We start from the raw sequence: 5535 nt of genomic DNA, 5'->3' as shown, positions 1-5535 counted from the left end.
ATGAACCAGGAGGTCACCAGTTCCATTCCCTGTCAAGGCACATGCCTAGCCACTCTGTTCTGTGTTGAGTCTCCTTTCTTTACCCCCTGTCTTCTGTTTCCTAGTTTCTACTCTCATTTTGGTGGAGCAACTCCTCTGGTAGCTTTCTTTTGAAAAGGAGTAGGAGAGAGAAAGAGTTTTAAAGACATTAATGCAGAAAAAGCCTTATTCCCCCACTACATTGATAGTTTGGCTAGGTATGGAATTCTAGATCAAAATTAGTGTTCCTTCATAGTTTTTAAGACATTTCTCCGTTGCTTTTCGGTCTCTACTTTTGTCTTTGAGAAATCCAAAGCCATTCTTTTTTTTCAAAAAATATATTTTATGGATTTTTTTACAGAGAGGAAGGGAGAGAGATAGCGAGTTAGAAACATTGATGAGAAACATTGATCAGCTGCCTCCTGCACTCCCCCTACTGGGGAGGTGCCCGCAACCAAGGTACATGCCCTTGACGGGAACTGAACCTGGGACCCTTCAGTCCGTAGGCTGCAGGCCGACGCTCTATCCACTGAGCCACACCAGTTAGGGCTGAAGCCATTCTTGATCATTTTCATGTAAGTTGATTTCCTCCCTCTGGAATCTTGTAGAATCTTCTCTGGGCATTGTGGGCCCTTTTCATGCTAGAAACTCATGTCCTTCGATGCTGGGAAATTGTATGGAATAATTTTCATTGATGATTTGTACCCTTCCATTTTTCTCTCTCTCTCTAGGACTTTTTAAAAAAATACATATTTTTATTGATTTCAGAGGGGAAGGGAGAAGGAGAGATAGAAACATCCATGCTGAGAGAGAATCACTGGTCAGCTGCCTCCTGCACGCCCCACACTGGGGATTGAGCCTGCAACCTGGGCATGTGCCCTTGGCCGGAATCAAACCTGGGACCCTTCAGTCCGAAGGTCAATGCTCTGTGCACTGAGCCAAACCATCTAGGGCTAGAACTTTTATTATTTGGAATTGGGCCTCCTATAATTTTTCTTATTTTTTTCCCTCCTATTTATCTCCTTTACCTTCCTTTCTGGAAGTATTCAGAACTCACACATTCCCTTAACATGCCCGACTCCATTAGCCACCACATCTGCAATGCTGCTTGGTATCCTTCAGACCAAGCAAGACTCCATTGAACTCTCCAGTGGGAAAAACCTCTGGTCTGTTGCCAGGGTTGGGCGGGGCAGACAAGTGGCTGAGGAGTGTGTGGAAATGAATCATCCTAACAGCTTTTCACCAGTCCTTATTATAGTTAACCCCGTCATCCCATTTCCAAAATGCCCAATATTCCTAACCCGTTCGTATAACCTGCTTCGGTTCTTGGCTTCCCACCAAACTCTGAGTGTGCAGCTATCTTGAAAAGTGAAATCTGGTACCTCTTATCTTCTGCTTTGAATTTCTGGGATTGTGTTGCTGTGGCCTCCAATCCTCTCCTCCCTGCTTTGTGGGTTTATGCTCTTAAAAATTCCTGTATTAGCATCTGAGTGGGGTTTCAGGAAGGAATGTAATTGGATGCATATGTCCACTCTGTCATCTTCATCCAGAAGCCTGTGAAGAATGTTTAGTGTTTTTAGTTTAATGATGTTCTTTTAAAATTTTACTATAGCCCTAGCCAGTTTGGCTCAGTGGCTGGAGCATCGGCCTGCAGACCGAAGGGTCCTGGATTCAATTCCAGTCAAGGGCACAGGCCTAGGTTGCAAGCTTGGTCCCCAGTAGGGGGTGTGAGGAGGCAGCCGATCTATGATTCTCTCTCATCATTGATGTTTCTATCTCTCTCTCCCTCTCCCTTCCTCTCTGAAATCAATAAGAATATATTTAAAAAAATAAAATAAAATTTTACTATAAGCCTTCTTCGTCAGCTGGGCTCTGATGAGCAAGTACCGCCATGTGGTTCCAGTGCCCACGTCTGCACGTACCGTTACGTACGCTGTCATCCTTTAACTCCGACCATGGCTCTCGACCTGGAGGGCAGGGCTTTCCTCTACATGTGCTCTCACGCTCGCGAAATCACTGTCAGCGATGTGGACCCACAAACACTCTTCAAGCAGAGGAGAGAGATGGTGACTCTCCACCTCATGTAAATCCCAGTGGCCGCCAGCTGAGTGACAAGTGAACTTGGAAGGACAAAAGGGAAGACGGGGTGAATCAGAAGCCAACCGTATTGCAAGCAGAGGCAGCCACTGGCATGTAGTAGGGCTGGAGGGATGAACACAGATTTGAAAAGTATTTAGGACCGAGATGGAAAAAGGCTCAATCTGGATTCCAAACTAATAATAATAAAAAAAAAATGCTGGGAATAGTTTTAAGTACCATAGACTAAAAATCACTGATTTATTTTAAAGTAGCTAATGCATTAGAATAAGTACATTATGGCAGCGCAATTGAGATGAATGATAAAATCATTGTAGATTTTGTAATTTTAACATTTTTGTTTCCTATTGTTACCACGACCAATTGCAACTGTGCAAAACTTTATCGCTTGCACTGAATAATGCAAGTAGGCAAATAAATTGTCTGCTGTCAAAACTGGCTGCTCATTTCTGACAAATCATTTATCTTTTTAAGAAATTAACATTTCCAAGAGGTTGGAAAAAACCTCCCAGTAATAGGTCTATAGAAAAAAACATTTTAAAATCCTTTTAAATCTTGAAAAGCTTTGGGCTCTAATTGTCTGAATCACAAGCGCTAATCCCAGACCTAGAACATCGCAACTAATATTTAAAATTCAGTCATCAACCGTGTTTTCTTTTTGCAAGCTCAGTTTTGACTCAGCTCAATTCAGTGCATACATTTGTCCTCTCATAGATTCCTGAAATACAACGGGAACGATGCCCATCATGGCTTTTTTTTTTCTTCATAAAATAATTAATCACCTAAAAATGATTCTGATTGCAATGACAAACCCAGCCTGTGATATATAATTACAACATCTAATAAATGTTGATTAGGAACTTACTTGAAATCCATGCCATTTCAGATGGTGAGAAATAAATGAATCTTTGTGTTTTTACAAAGATCTTACACAGGATTGTTTCAGAACACGGAATACTTGAAGTTTTCATTACTCAGGTTTGTAAAACCATAATCCACCTCATAAGTATCTATATATACTTTTCAAGATTTTAATTCAACTTAATAATGACCTATTTCTTTTTATTAAAAATATATTTTTATTGATTTTTTTTACAGAGAGGAAGGGAGAGGGATAGAGAGTTAGAAATATCAATGAGAGAGAAACATCGATCAGCTGCCTCCTGCACACCCCCTACTGGGGATGTACCCGCAACCAAGGTACACGCCGTTGACGGGAATCGAACCTGGGACCCTTCAGTCCGCAGGCCAATGTTCTATCCACTGAGCCAAACCGGTCAGGGCGATGACCTTCTATTTCTAAAGAATCTGATGAGGTTTATTTCACATTCAGACAAAGAAATAAATTTAACTTGAGATGGAAAATTTCAAGCATATACAAAACAAACAAAGTAAAAAGAATTGAGTAACGAGCTGCCATTTGCAGCTCCTATAGATAATAACCTATATAATTATTAATATCACATAATAATGATCAACTCCGCGCCAATCTTGTAAACGTAGGGCAATCAGCGGGCACTGAGTGGAGCTTAACTGCTGAGTGGCCAGGGAAAGAGATGAACAGACCTGCCCACCACTGCCTCCAGGGGACAGTGGGTGCACCGAACTGCTCCTCCCTGCACAGCAACATCAAATAACGCCTCAAGGGAGTGGGGGTGGGCACGGCACAAAAACAAGCCTGCCAATCACTAAACAGACAAGCAAATCACAAGCCTGGGCCGGGAGGGGGCTACCAGTACCAGAGTTGCTACAATATATTATCTAAAGTGTCCCATGTCTTCTTTTAAAAAAAAATATAATTTTGCCCTGGCTGGTTTGGGTCAGTGGATAGAGTGTCAGCCTGCAGACCAAAGGGTCCCTGGTTCGATTCCGGTCAAGGGCATGTGCCTTGGCTGCAGGCTCCTCTCTGGCCCGGGCCCTGGTCAGAGTGTGTGCAGGAGGCAATCAATTGCTGTGTTTCTCTCACATTGATGTTTCTCTCTGTCTTTCCCTCTCTCTTCCACTCTCCCTAGAAATAGCCTCACCCTGGCCGGTTGGCTCAGTGGATAGAGCATCAGCCTTCGGACTGAAGGGTCCCAGGTTTGAGTCCGGTCAAGGGCACATGCCCAGGGTGGGGGCACATGCCCAGTAGGGGGTGTGCAGGAGGCAGCCTATCAGTGATTCTCTCGTCATTGCTGTGTCTATCCTTCTCTCCCTCTCCGTTCCTCTGTGCCCTGACCAGAAATAGAACTGTGACCTCTGGTTCATAGGTTGATGCTCAACCACTGAGGCACACTGGCCAGGCAATGCATTTTTTTTAAATTATGAGAACTGAGACTAAATGACCCATTCCTGACCACTGGCACGGGCTCCAGGAAGCTTTGGGGAGGACTTGCAATTGGCTAGGTGAGAGCAGACAGGTGAGAACAGAAGGCTGGGGAAGGTCCTGACAGATCAGGGCGCTGGGGTATTTCACAGGTTTCAGGTCTCTGACCAGGAACACTGCCCCTGGAGAATATCCCATCTCACCGACTGTCACCACCTGGGGGGGCTCTGGGTCAAGAGCACAGGTGCCCAAACTGCCCCTGCTCCTGGTGGCACGGAAGCCCCGCCAGACCTCTCAGGTGCTCTCCCTGCGGATGAGACCCCCGTTTCCTAAAGGGAATGCAGTGCGATGAGGGTCCTGGCTGCCAAGGACAGTCCTTAAGTGAGTGGGCGCTCAGCCGCAGGCCCCCCCTCCCGCCCCCCGCAGCCCCTCCCCCAGGCTCTGCCCACAGTCAACCCGGTGCAACGACGGTCCTCCATCCGCCCGCTCTCAGCTCTCAGGTGAACCGGCTCATTACACCCAATTCCCCAAATTCTTGAAAGGCCCGAGGTGCCCCGCCCCAACTAGTCTTTCCTTTTATATATATTTGTATGGATTTCAGAGAGGAAGGAAGAGAGAGACAGAAACATCAGTGATGAGGGAGAGTCATGGACCGGCTGCCCCCTGCACGCCCCCCACCGGGGAACCGTGACCTCCTGTTCATGGGTCGGTGGTCAACCAGAGCCACGCTGGCCGGGTTACACCGACTCTTCTTGAGCGCCCTTCCGAGGGTTGCCCCCCCACCCCCGCAGGACGGACGCAGGGCGAGGCCTCCGCGGCAGGTGGGGTGTCTCCCTGCGCCCCAAAGCCCCCACGTGCCTCCCCTGGACGGCACCGGAAGGCGCCCGGCCCAGCCCCTGGCTGGACGCAGGCGGGAGCGCAGCGGAGGTGCCCACAGTTCGAGGGCCTCCGGGCACAGGGCGGAGCCAGGGGCGCGGGCAGCTCAGGGCGGGGCGGGGCGACACTCCCGCCTCCCGCTCCACCCGATGATGGGGTGGCTTCCGGAGGCCAGGCCGGGCCGGCAGGGCGGGAGGCCGCGGAGGCGGAGGCGGGGGCGGGCAGGGCGGGGCCGGGCA

Source organism: Myotis daubentonii, chromosome 16, assembly GCF_963259705.1.
Source record: "Myotis daubentonii chromosome 16, mMyoDau2.1, whole genome shotgun sequence".
NCBI lineage: Eukaryota > Metazoa > Chordata > Mammalia > Chiroptera > Vespertilionidae > Myotis > Myotis daubentonii.
The sequence above is the reverse complement of the archived record's forward strand: the minus strand, read 5'-3'. Positions refer to the sequence as shown.